This window comes from Mastomys coucha, unplaced genomic scaffold, assembly GCF_008632895.1.
Source record: "Mastomys coucha isolate ucsf_1 unplaced genomic scaffold, UCSF_Mcou_1 pScaffold13, whole genome shotgun sequence".
NCBI lineage: Eukaryota > Metazoa > Chordata > Mammalia > Rodentia > Muridae > Mastomys > Mastomys coucha.
Genome location: NW_022196895.1, coordinates 62,821,271 through 62,835,967, shown reverse-complemented (window position 1 = coordinate 62,835,967; position 14,697 = coordinate 62,821,271). Strand labels below are relative to the sequence as shown.

The 14,697-nt window shown below is 37.3% G+C and overlaps 1 long non-coding RNA gene across 1 annotated transcript in view; it reads right to left on the bottom strand.

Moving 5' to 3' along the window:
• Positions 1–6,028: 6,028 nt before the first annotated feature.
• LOC116087286 overlaps positions 6,029–14,697 on the bottom strand; it is a 33,604-nt gene continuing 24,935 nt past the window's right edge. The window contains exon 6 of the long non-coding RNA XR_004117345.1: positions 6,029–6,114. This is a non-coding gene — a long non-coding RNA (uncharacterized LOC116087286). The remainder of the gene's footprint in view (positions 6,115–14,697) is intronic.

The window sequence follows — 14,697 nt, the reverse complement described above, 5'->3', positions numbered from 1 at the left end:
AGGAAAGATTAAATGGGCTTGGGGAGAGAAGTACAGGGTAGAGAAGGGAATGTGGGAATGGAATATCAGCACAAAAGATCATTTAAAAAGCTACACAGAAACCTACTATTGTAGAAGCTTCCACATATATATTAAAATAGTGTTACCTTTTAGAGGGGGAATATGATGCCAGATAGACTCCATATAGTACCAAATAAACCCCAGCATTTTGAATGAGCTATCTCTTTGGGGTTGTTGGCCAATGAGTCCCCAAACATTATAGACTATTCTCAATACTATTGGTTTCTCCCTACAAGTTGGTGGTAAAACACTATTTTTGAAGACATCACACATTTAGAACACAGAACATAGAAAAAAATCTAGCTGAAGGTACATGGCTGCTATCATAGGACAGAAGTAGTCATCAATATAACCCCACCCTGTGAGCTACCTGGCAAGATACGTGTAGTTGTACAGTAATGGTAGGGAGGTTGAGGGAGCAACCAATCACTTATTAGATTTAAGGCCTGCTTCATGAGATGCAGCCAATACCTGATACTGTAAATGAGGTTAAGAAACCATGGTTAGATAGACCATGGGACCTGGTTGGGAAAACCTACAACTATTCTGATAAATGAAGATAGGGAAAAAGATCCCTAGCAATATGTTGCTACACTCATAGCTTCTTCTTGCACATAAGAATTAACACAGAAACCAACAACTGGCCGATATAGAGAGAATAAGAGATTCTGGAATGTTCAGCCCTAAGTTGGACGTCGGCATCTCATCCCTCATCAAGGTTCAGAAAAGGAACCTTGCAGAAAAGGAACCCAGTGATTGTAAGGATTACAGGTAGATGACGTTAAAGAAACACTGTTTTCCAGATACTACAGAGTAGATACACATATGTATTCACAGATGCTGATAGCATGCACAAAATCTACACAAACCCAAGCTACACAAAAATCCCTGCATGGAAAGGGGAGGCAGGCACAGAATCACACCTCAGCTGTGGAGCTATTGGGATTTGATTGCTACTGGGAGACATCAAGTCATTTTTCTTTGATGGAGTTGCATCTGGTATGCTGACCACACTCCGGGGCAAGCCCCATACCCAGGAGTAGTTGCCCAGTACAAACTGGATTCAATATGGCAGTCTTTTCTTTTCTCTGTTTGTGTGTGTGTATGTGTGTATTTGAGGGGGGGATATATGAGGTTGGGTTGTTAGGAAGGTAGGGAAAAATCTGGAAGTAACTGGAGGAGCAGAATGAAAAATGATTAAAATACTTTATCTGAGACTCACAACAAATAAATATAAACATTATTTTAAAGTAACAATGCAGTTCAACTACGATATCAAAGAGATTGGAAACACAACATTGACAGACATTTAAGAAGGGTTCCTTTGAATTTCAAAGGAACAGATGAGAATTACAAGGTAATATAATGAAGATAAAACTATGACATTTCTTTGCCCTCCAGACTGGGAATACTTATGAAAAACTGCCTTGGGACCATCACAGCAGAATTTGAAAGGACTTTGGAGGAATACACAGTTGGTGTACTGCACAATAGTAAGTAGTTTTATCTCCTGGGATTTAGTGTGATCTAAAAGTGACATTTTGGCCCCAGGCATACCAGAAAGTCAGTCTCTGCTACGGTTAATAGAAACCAGAAGCATTTCACAGATACTAGAATCTGCCAATTACTGCACATTCACAAATAACTTTCCTATTGTCAACTCAAATAAAGAGAAAATGCCCACATTTTATTTTGTTCTTTCGTGAAATAAAAGAGAAGAATAAAACCAGAGGAAGGTAGAAAGTAATGAAAAACTCTCAACTCTAAAGCTATTTTTGTAGAATAAGGAAGGACTAGACACTTTATGTATAAAACCTCTGTCTAGAAAGAAGTCAAAATGTATTCATAGTCTTCACAAGTCTCTTTGTATGCGCAGAACATCTATTTTCAATGAATTACTGCTGTTGGGTGGAAAATTTAGGGCAATTTTAAGAAAAAATATGACTTTTTACTTCTCTGTCTTTTATCATCCTAGCATTTAGCCTTGCTATTTTTTTTTATTATTTCTTAAAAATTGTAAACAATTCATCTTGAAGTCTCTTAATTAATCTTCACCTTCCCTTATACAGATTTTTTTCATTATTTCAATACATTCAGATACTAAATTTTACCAATTTTTTACCACATTAACTCAGACAAATTTTTAAAGCCTTTTAGTGTGATGTTTTATGTGAATGGATATTTTTTTCAAATAAAGATCTCTGCTTTTCTATTGAACGGTGGAATCTATTAGAAGATGGCCCCAGCGGAAACCTGCTTCTCTGGTAGCAATTTCCTTTGGTCAACCCATCACCTCTGTCACTGTAGGCTTGTCCCCAGTGGACACCTGAATAGGAGAAGAGCGATACCTCCCACATGAGACTGTGCTACAAAATCCGTGGTATCAGTACTGCCAGCGTAGACTCACTTAGGAGGGAGTCTGGTCTTAAAACTCTTGAAATTAAAATATAATTACACCACCTTTCCCTGGCCCTTTCCTCCAGACCATCCTATGTCCCCTCTCTCCAACTCTTCCATGTCCCCCATCACTCCCAAACTGGTAGTCTCTTTTCCTGTGATTACTATTGTTAAAACATATATGCATAAATACATAAATATAATCTGCCGGGTTTGTTTTTGTTTTTGTTTTGTGTGTGTGTGTGTGTGTGTGTTTTGTATGTGTATGGCTCAAGGATTGCTATTGGATATCTGGTCAAGGGGGCTAGTCCCTGGGAGAGACTAATTCTCCCTCTCTTAGTTAGTTCTTTATGTAGGGGTTGAACCCCCCTCCCCCACAACTTCTGCATTAGCATGTCTATTGACACTCATCTACTTTCGGTCTTTATTTAGTCATTTCTAGGAGAAAAAAGTCTCACAGAAGATCTCTCAGGATTTGGTTCTTACATTCTTTCTGCCCCATACTCTGCAATGTTCCCTGAGCTATAGCTGTGCTGCAGATGTATTCATGGAGGCTGTTGATCTCTGCATCGTGTCCTGTGATGGTTTTTTCTGTAGTGCTTTCCATTTTCTGTAAGGAGTTTTGGAGCAGCCTCATAGAGAAGCCATTGTTTAAAAGAACTGAAACCTCCTGACTGTAGCTGGCACTCACCAGCTTGTCACCAGGGAATGGCTCAGGCAGATGAAGCCTCTTAGGGGCAGGTGTTTGCAGTCCTCTGGTCATCCATTCCAGGAGGGAATGGATGGTAAGAACTAAGTTCCTTTGCTTTGGTGAACTAGGGGGAGCGGAGGGTAATTACCCTAAAGTTTTCCTCCTTTCTTTGATGCTGCAGGCCAAATATCCTAGCCAAGCCACCTTATCAAGGGACACATAAGACAGTTAATCTCACATGCTGGGCTTTGCACTTGGGGTAGCCTCAGTCCAACAAAGCCATTGAAACTCACTGTGGCCACACTCCCTCGCTGGCCACATAACACCTGACTTGCCTATGCTTGCGTTCCTCATTCTATGTCTGATTTCAACCTCTGTTTGTTACCGTGTGGTATCTGGTGTCCTCTTGTCCTGAGTACTAACCTGCTGTCAGTCGGTCTGTCTGATTTGAATGATGTTGGTTCAAACACCCATCTGTGTAAACCTACACTGGAGATCCTTCTCCAGGAGTGGCTTTGAGGGGACTCCATAGTGACCTAGCTAGGCTTGTTGGTTACCCAGCTCTCAGAAACCATATGAGACAATAAATGTTTATGGCTTTGACCTAATAAGTTTTGGGGTGGATTTGTTATGTCTCAGTAACTCATATATAATGTATTTAAATTTCCATATGCTTTGAATCACATATATTACATTTAAAAACTACTTTAAATTTATTTTTACAAACAACTATAGTATATACCTTTGATTCATTTTTATCATTTCAGTTTTTATATTATGCGTACACCTGAATCATAAAATAATCTATCTTTTTTTTAGAAAGATAGAGAATATTATATCTTTTTAAAAAAAATTCTGGAAAGATCTATGAGACCTTAGAATGCTCTCTTTCTCTTTAATTAAATATATATACTTATTTATATATTTAAGTATATAAACATATATATTTAAGACTCTGGATTATCTTAATGCTTCTGTACTTTTATCTTCAATATTTATGCTAAATTATATTTAATTTTCATCTCGTTTTTATATTTTTTGTGCATTCTTGTGACATTTTCTTTCTCTCAAATTAGTTATTAGTACTGTTTTATCAAATTTACTAGTTTCTTCAGAGAACCAAATTTCTGTTTCTTTACTCTTTGTAGTATCTTTTTTGTTTCCTTAATCATCCTCTCCCTCATTGTCTCCTTCCTCTATTCTTCATGTTTTTTTTTTTAATAGTTTTAAAGATGCACAGCTCAAACCTTAATCTGAAGTCTTTGCACTCATTTTCAACCTTTCCACAGTCAACATTATGGATTTCCAAGAACCATTTCAGTACATTTTATAATTTTGACATGTTTTGTTCTTATAATAAGCCAAGTATACATGTTTTCCTTTTCATTATCCTTTGACATAATAATTGCTTAAAGTTCAGAACATCCCAGAACACTTACTCTTGATGAATAAACACAATCTAACAATGAGCCTATATTACCTTTTGCTAGTGTCAAAAATGATGAGCGACTCACCCTGGGAGTACTGTCTTTTCTCCCCTGGCCTCAGCACTTTCCAGCCCCATAGGAACTAACCAGTGGGGAAACAGTTTCCTGGCCAGCTCTAGACTGGTTTCTTCATGTCCTGCAACTGAAGTGTGCTGTGTCTTCAGCACAGCATCATACATGCTAGTTTATGATGGGCAGCCCAGAGCGGGTCTCCCAAGTAATTCACGTGTGTGTGTGTGTGTGTGTGTGTGTGTGTGCCTGTCTGTCTCTGTCTCTCTCTGTGTCTGTGTGTTTATGTGTGTATCTGTCAGTCTCTCTATATGTCTGTGTATGTGTGTGTGTGTGTCTGTCTCTGTTTCTCTGTGTGTGTGTTTGTGTGTCTCTGTGTATGTCTGTCTGTCTCTGTTTCTCTGTGTGTGTCTATCTATCCCTCTGTGTGTGTGTGAGTGTGTGTATGTGTGTGTGTGTCTGTCTCTGTCTCTCTCTGTATCTGTGTGTCTCTGTGTGTATCTGTCTGTCAGTCTCTGTCTTTGTGTGTCTGTCTCCCTCTGTGTGTCTGTGTGTGTCTGTCTGTCTGTCTCTGTTTCTCTCTGTGTGTGTCTGTGTGTCTCTGTGTGTGTCTGTCTGTCTCTTTTCTCTGTGTTTGTGTCTGTGTGTCTCTGTGTGTGTCTGTCCCTCTGTGTGTGTGTGAGTGTGTGTATGTGTGTGTATCTGTCTCTGTCTCTCTCTGTATCTGTGTGTCTCTGTGTGTATCCGTCTGTCAGTCTCTGTGTGTGTGTGTCTGTCTCCTGTGTGTCTATGTGTGTGTCTGTGTGCCTGTGTGTGTGTGTGTCTGTCTCTATTTCTCTCTGTGTGTGTCTGTGTGTGTCTATCTGTCCCTCTGTATGTGTGAATGTGTGTATATGTGTGTGTCTGTCTCTGTCTCTCTCTGTATCTGTGTGTATCTGTCTGTCAGTCTCTGTCTGTATCTGTCTCCCTTTGTGTGTCTATGTGTGTGTCTGTGTGCCTGTGTGGGTGTGTGTCTGTCTCTGTCTCTGTGTATGTGTGTGTGTCTGCCTGTCTCCCTCTGTGTGTCTATGTGTTTGTCTCTCTGTGTGTGTGTCTGTTTCTGTGTGTGTGTGTGTGTGTGTGTGTCTGTGTGAGTGTGTTGGTACCTACAAAATCCAGTGCTGGATAGTGCTGGATCCCCTGGAGCTGGAGTTACAAGTGTCTGTAGAACACCTTATGGGGCTATGGGGATGCTGGTGATTCCGCTCCCCCCAGCCATGTCTCCAGCCCTCTCTGCTGTTTTTGTTTATGTTTACCTAGTATCTCTTCATTCGCCTCTTCATAATTTTTTTCTATCATTGTGGTTTAAATGAATTTCTCATTAATTTAAAACCATGACTTCAGCTCATCAGAACAGTTTTTAATGAGAAATGAGATGAGAGAATCATCAGTCAGCATGTTTCAGGAACTTTCTTAGCTTAACTTCAGGTCCTAGAAAAATAAAAATAAACATAAACTGTTGAAAGTTCTAGCAAATTATATAGGAGGGGATACTAGGACACATGCTTTGGGTAAAGGAGCACAGATCGAAGAGAGAAAGTAGCTTTGTAGGATTAGGGTGCAAGCTATAAAGCTTGGCACAGTTTATTCTAATCTTGCTTGCACATGTAACCCCTGAAGGAACAACAGTGACTTTAAAGGTACAGCTGTGTTCAGACCTGATAACCTTTATCTAATTTATTTGGTAGAGGATGAGAGTGAGGGATATGTTTAGAAACACCAGGGAAATATTTTTTCATAATTTTCAGTAGGGGCTCTCAGAGTATCTTATGATTGTATTTACTAGAGACTCGTGCAATCAAGTCTGTCATTGAACCAACCCATCTCGTACGAGGCAAGCCCGAAGACCAGATGATAGTCATCAATATGAGACACCCTCATCCTACTCATGGGAAAATAGGAGAACAATCCAGTAGCATCAGATAGTGTCCTTTAAATTAGAAAAGAAATTAGTTAACTTAGTAAGAAATTAAAACTATATTCATCTTTAAGTAAAGAGATTCTCTTATGCCATTGAAACTTTCCATTGAATTGTGTTACTGAAACATGGATTTGCCTGTTCCTTTGTGAACTTATCAAACAAAATATCATGACCTTTATTATGTGCTTGATAAATGTAAGTAACTATATGTAATATCTGTAACTCAAGAGCACACAACTATACCCAGGGCGCAAAGATCTCAAGTTATTAATGTAGACAATGCTTCCAAAACACACTGTATTTATCCATTGCTATACAAGATACATTCTTTAAAAAATATGATGTAAATGCCCAAACAAGGGCCAAACAATAGCTTATGCCATTTCTCTAAGAAACTTAAGAAATTTTGTACCATAAATAAAGCAGCTTGATACATTTTATGATTATATTCTGATATTACATTGATAGAAATTAAGAATCTAAAGAATAAATTAGTTTAAAAGTAGTCTATCTTATTTTACACAATAAAAAAAATGAGTAGAGGTTTTATTTCCTAAGGAGAAATTAATAGACAATTCAAAAAGGATCTATTTTTTCTGCACATCAATCCTGTGTTTTTTAAAGAATTTCTTCTTATTTAAAAACATTACATACAACCATACTACTACACCCACATGCACATACCCACAACCACAGAAACATCTACACAAACTCATGCACACACATACATATACACACACTTGACTATACTCTCCCTCCACACATACACACACACACACACACACACACACACACACACACACACACAAAGAGAGAGAGAGAGAGAGAGAGAGAGAGAGAGAGAGAGAGAGAGAGAGAGAGAGAGACTCTCTTGGTACTGGTTTGTTAGTTTCTTTCCAAGTGTTCCATTCACTAATCATTGGAGAATAGACTTTATATTGCCTTAGTTGTTACTATAAAATTAAAAGATTCTTATCAGACTCACATGAACAAAAATATTGTTTAAAAATAGAGTTTTTAATAGAGTGTTTAAAAATAGAGCAGTGTTCTCTGATGCTATCGCAAGTCTTTAAACATTCAACGAGTCCAAATTTCCACTTAGAAATGCAGTTCTCAATCTGTGGGTCAGGACCTCTTTGGGAGGGGTCAAACAACCCTTTCACACGTGAGAAAGATTATCTGCATATCAGATATTTATGATTCCTAACAGTAGCAAAATTATAGTTATGAAGTAGCAAACAAACTAATTTTATGGTTGAGGGAACCAACCATAGGAACTATGTTAAGGGGTCACGGCTTTAGGAACGTTGAGCACCACTGATTTAGAACTTCCACCTAGAGCTTACACTGAAATGGACTTGCATTGACTACATGTGCCCCTCAGAGAAAAGGTGGTGCCACGGTAACCATAAATTCAACGCGTTTCCTTTCTTCTAGCAGTACAACAATGCAGGATGCCAAATTTGTTCAGTAATATTTGTAATGTGAACCTTCTCAGTGGATACTAACTGCCCCCATAATGAACAATTGTCTTTTGCTACTGTAGCCAGCATCTGAGTGACCTATAGCAAGCTATGAAGATAGAATGCACCACATGGGCTTTGCATTCTGAACAGGAAATGCAATAATGCATTCTTTGCAATTTAATAGAGCAACTTACTGTCTGTAATGAATTAACAATACGTTTTAAGATTTACTTCATTGTTTTTAGTTATATGTACGGATGTGTGTCTTTATGAAGGTATGTTCACATGCAGACAGATGCCCAAAGGAGATAAGAGACTGATATCAAATCTGGAGCTGGAGTTGCCAGTGTATGTTAGCTGCCAAACCTGTGTGCTGGGATCTACCTCAGGTCCTCTCAAGTTCTCTGGCAGAGCAGAAAGCACGCTTAGCTGCCAAGTTATTTCTTCAGCCCTCAAACAATCTTAAAATAATTAAAATATGTAACCCATGATTTTTTTTTTCTAAAATGTTGGCAGCTCTGATATGTTAAAAGTATCTCTGGAAGCAAATCGTGAAATTATCAGATGTATTTCTATGTAAAATTTCAGAGGTGGTTTTATACAAGAAATTATACTGTCCACTATTATCTATATTTTGATCTCAGGAAAAAAAAATCCCATGACCAATATGCCAATACTCTTTACATAAAGATTACACGCAAACTTAAATGTTAGTCTCTAACTTCCTAAAAAATTGTAGAATGCTTATGAGAGATCCTGACTTTGTCCAGTGTAGGATGCCGTCCCGCAGCTCCTACTTGCGTGGGGTTCCACGAACCGAGGATTTGGAAACCTGCAATGGGTGGCAGAGAAAAGAGACACGACGCCAGGAGAAAGGTTCTCATCAAGGCGTAACTTTACTTAGTGAACACGGAATATATATACTTAGATAAGCACAGGCATGCATATTACATTCAGGTGAGAACAGACATTCGGCAGGATCAAAGCTAAAACTCTAACACAAAGGATTCCAGGACAGGATAGAGAGATCAAAGGTTCACGGCTTCCTAGGGAACTGGCCTCTGGTTCCGATTCATTAACATGGGCTCCAAACCCCCAGCGAGTTGAGTCTCTGGTTTCGGTTTCAGTGGGCACAGCAGGGCTCCCACAGTCCAGGACCCTCTTACTCCTTTTACAATGGTGACTGCTCCCTGCTAGGGCTCTCCAGCTTATTCAAGTTGTGTGGAGACACTGGCAACTTACCTGTACATCCAAATGCTTTTCCCTACTCTGATTGCCCTAAGGTTACTTGTCAAGGATCATGACCTTTTGCAACTCCCCCTTTCCATTTTGGGATTCTCAGACCCCAGAGCCCTCACTCCCAGGGAGCCTCCAGTGAGCCTGTCCCAACTCCCTCTAGTTGCCCTGCAGCTGCTTGTACTGGATCCATCCTCCAGATCCACCCAGGGCCACACATCCTGTGCTCTGGACCAGGCTGGAGTTCCCCCTGACTATAATTTGTCTTCCCTCTCCCCAATTTCAACACCTATTCCTGAGCCCACAAACTGGGCAACTGGCCTATCCACATGAGACTTGACTGTGTCTTTCATAACCTCTAGGTTTAGGCTGGGTGGCACATGCTATGCGCTAGCCCAACTTCCTGAGTCCACATCAGACACACAACCCACAGAAGAAGTTCACACACCCAGGCCTCATCTGCAAAACAATATGAAAAATAAAGACAGTATGTCTTTCCCCAAACCACCAGACCAATAAAAATGTTCTTCAATGAGAACTACCAAGATAAACTCTAAGACATAAAACTTAAAAGAAAAATTATAAAGTTCATCAAAGAATTCAAGAAATTTAAGGAAATTACAATCATTGCAATGAAATTAAAAAAAAAATGCCTGAGTGATACCCAAGAAAACATGGATATACGACTGAATGAAATTACTAATACAATTCAGGATTTGAGAATTGGATTCAATAAGTAGATGGAAATATTATAAGACTTGAGCTGAAAGGAAGGTGGAATTGAAAAATCCCAATAGTCCAACTGGAAAACTCAAGAAAATGCCTTACAAGTAGACCAGATCAAGAAGATAGACCATCAGAACTCAAGAATAAAGTAGAGAAATTATACAACTCAAAGAGAGATTGTGAAAATCCTCTTAAACCATAGGAAATGAAACTGTGGGAACTCTGGGACAACATGGGGAAAACAAATTATAGGCATAGATGAAGAAGAAGAATGTCAGGTCAAAGGCATCGATCAGGTGTTCAGCAATATCATAGAAGAAAACTTTCCTAAACTAAGGAAAGATATACTCATGTAGATATCAGAAACACACAAAATACAAAATAGATAAGACCAGACAGCAAACTTCTTTAAGCATACTACCCTTAAACCACTATGCATAACAAAGAGAGTTTTGAAAGCCACAAAAGAAAAAATAAAAGTCACATATAAATGAACACCCATTAGAAGAATAATAGCTGATTTCTCTTTTTTTTTCATTCTCTCTCCTTTCTTCTTTCCTTTCTCTCTTTCTCTCTCTCTCTCTCTCTCTTTCTTTCATCCTTCCTTCCTTCCCTCCTTTCTTTTTGGAACTTTAAAAATCAAAAGCAATGCATTCCAAGTCCTAGAAACCCAACCTATCATACTGTACCCAGTATGCAATAGTTGAAGGAAAAAGAAAATCTTTCCATGATCTAAATACACTAAAACAACTCATATCCAGCAAGCCAATCATAAACAAAATATGGAAAGAAATACATTGGACTGAAGAGAAAAATAAGCATAGCCAAAAAAACTTTTGAGAGTATGACTGAGAACACACACAGGAAAAAAAAAACACTTTAATCAAGAAACAACTTTCAAAAATAACTTCAAATATTAATGGCCTCTCTTCTCCAATCAAAACCCACCAGCTGAATGTATGAGTTAAGAAACAAATTGCATCTTGCTGTTGTCTACAAGAAACTCATATTAGCTTTAAAGATAGGCACTACCTGAAGGTGAAAAGATGAAAAAAAGCATTGAAGTCAGATGGGGCCAGGAAGCAAGCTGGCGTAAGCCGGCATTACTATCCTACAATCTGACAAAATAGATTTCAAACTAACACTCATCAGAAGATGGAAAGAGTTACACTTCATTCCAATCAAGGGAACGATTAACCAAGAAGACATTACTATTATAAACATATGTGCTCCAAACCCTTGTGCACTCAATTTCATAAGAAGCATGTTACTGAACACAGATTAATATTAACCCATTAATAGGTGATTTCAGTGCCACACTTTCTCCAATAGGAAGATCATCTGGACAACAAAAAAATAAATAAACAAACAGAACCCAAACAGAAACATCAGAATTAAATGATATCATACATCTAATATTCCATTTAATTGTTAAAAAAATATCTACAGAAAATTTCACCAAAACATCAAAGAAGCTAATTAGCAGCCTATGGAAGCTTGTCTGAAATAGACTATATCTGGGGACACAAAACAAATTTTTAAAATCTCAGAAAAACTGAAAAAAAAAACCCTCCATATGTCCTATCTGACCACATGAAATAAAACTTAAAATCAATGGAAACAAATCTATAATAAGTCCATAAACTCATGGGGGTTAAATAACCGAGTATTGAATGATAAATGGCTTAAAGGAAAAATCAAGAAAGAAATAAAAAAAAAATCCCTGGAACTACAAAAAAATGAAAGCACATCCCACAAAACCTTTGAAACACATATAAACCACTCCCATGGGGGGTGATTTATAGCTATAGTGTTGACATTAAAAAAATAAGAAAGAGAACACTTATATGACTTAGTGATGCCATTGAAGAATTTGGAAAAACAAGGAAAAATCAAACTCAAAACCAGTAGATGAGAAGAAATAATAAAAATTAGATCAGAAACCAGTAAAATTAAAAAAAAAACATTAAGACTCAAATAAACAAATAAAAAACGAATCTAAGAGCTTCTCCTTTGAGAAGATAATCAAGATCAAGAGGCTTTTGGTCCAACCAATTAAAAGAAAGAAATGATCCAAATGAACAAAATCAGAAATGAACAGGGAAACATTACAACAGACAACACAGAAATTCAGAATATTAAAATAGAATGAAATACTTTAAAAATCTGTATTCCATTATGTTTGGTAAACCATTTTAAAGAAAGGACTAATTTCTAGACTCATCCAAACCATTAAAGTTATATGAGTAAGATATAATAACCTAAGCAAACCCATAATAAATGGAAAAATTAAAACAGTAGTAAAAAGCCTTCTGCTATATATATATAAAAAAAAGGTCCAGGCACAGACTGATTCATAGCAGAATTCTAGTAGACTTTCAGAGAAGATCAATCGACAATACATAAAAAGTGGAAACACAAGGATTACTTCCAAAAACCTTATTTGAGGTATTATTCTAATATCAAAACCAGTTGGTGATACAACAACAACAACAAAATAAAACCTTAAAGCTAATATTCCTGACGAACATAGATACAAAAATCCTCAATAAAATACTTGCAAACTGAACATAAGCACATACCAAAAGATTATTAAGTTGGTTTTATTCCAAGATGCAGGTATGGCTAAACATCCTTGAGTCAATACATTTGTTAAATCACAGAAATAGATTTAAAGACAAGAATAACATCATCAATACATGCAGAAAATGCCTTTTAAAAAATTCAACATGCTTTCATGATAAAAGTCCCAGAAAGTGTAGTGCCTCAACATAATAAGTATGTTTGAAAAAGCCTTAAAGGGGGCTGGAGATATGGCACATCATTTAACAGACTTGGTTGCTTTGCAGAGGACCTGGGCTTGATTTCCAGCATACACAGGGTAGCTTACAGCCCCCTGTAATGCCAGTTCCATGGAATCTAGTGCCCTCTTCTGGCCTCTACTAGCCAAACACTATGCATGTGGCATGCACACATATTTGTAGGCAAAAAAGCCATACACATAGAATAAAATAATATTAAAAAAATTATGCTATCTGAGCTGACAATGCCCCAAGAGTCATAAATTGTCTAACAACAAGCCCAATACCAAACGGGAGAACCTCTTTTTCGTTGTCCGTTAGGAGAGTTCAAGAGACATCTCAAACTTTATAGGCTAGTTCTGTTGTCTCAGATTGCCTCTAAGAGGTTGTTTCTGTTTTAGAGTATTGCTTTAAAATGTTACAATAGCTATCCTCATGGGAGTAAAGGTTTTTTTTGTTTTTTTGTTTTTTTTTTTGTAATGTGGTTGTTGTTTTCCTTAATTGCTAATGAAGTTAACTATGTTTTTATATGCCCATTGACCATTTATATAATTCCAAAGCAGAAATAGCTCTTCAACTTCTTTTTCCCCAATTCTCAGTCACGCTGTCTATCCCTCTACTGTCACATTGTGAGAATGATTTATTGTTGGAATAGTTAGACATCAGGTCCTTATACAACACAGGAAAAGAGTATGCCATTCCTTGGAGTTGTATCAACTTTAGACATGGTTTCCTGATGCAGCTTAAAACACAGAACAGCTGTTTACTATCCATGTTTAGACCTGGTAATACTTTCAGTGATTATTCTAACATACAGAAAAGCAGGTTAGTGAGAAGAATTAGGACAAAGAGATCGTCCCATGTATTCCTCAATCATCTCATGTCATTTGACCATGTGCTTAAAGCAGGAATTGAGATAACTAGTCTAGCATCATTTCATTTAGTGAGTAAATATAATTATACATGAGCTGTGTGCTCAACGTGTAAGATACCTCTACTTAATACAGGGAAAAAATGCAGGACTATAATGGCACAGTATTTGCAACTTAGTGGCAGGGGAGGATTTGGTCTCATTAATAGACTAAGGATTTCAAAGAGTGTTACCTGAATGGGAAAAAAGGTTATGCTTATTCTGGCAAGGTTGGAGAACTATGGAAACAATAATAGGCAGAGGCTATTATAGCAGAAAAATACATTACAGAAAAGAATGTACAGGAAAAGAGGAGAAGTAAACAGAACCACTGAGACTATAAGGTTATCTCACATTTAGAAAACAGCAGAAGAGCCAACACAGGCTGAGCTGGTTATATTGTCCAAGTGATGTTGATTCTGTGGGAACAATGAACATCTTCTTTCCTGATATCACACCACTCCATCCCTTGTGCCAGGTTTAATCAAATCAGGTTTAATCAATGTCTATATAAATCCCCCTTTATTTCTACAAGCTGTCTTGAGCTTTATGACTTGAAATAGATGATAGCACCTCTGAATTTGAAGATCATTTCATTAGCCCTCTTCCTTTGTCATACTTGCTATATCTGAGGGTGGGATAAAATGACACTGAAAATTTCTTACAGATGGGAAAGCTCAGCATGACTTCTACAAAAGAAGTAAGCAGTCAAATTACTTATAAGTCACATTCATTGAAATGGATTAAACTATATCCGAGGAAGGCCATAAACTCATGACTAAATATTTAATTTATTAATTAAAATATTTTAATTCTAGTTAGCAACTAAATAACATGCCCTTATAGATATTTTATAGGTTGCTTACATTTTTAAGGCATACTATTCTTTTTTTTAACTTTCATTGCATTATGATGAGAAAAGTTACATGATTTCAATTTATCTGAATTTGTTAA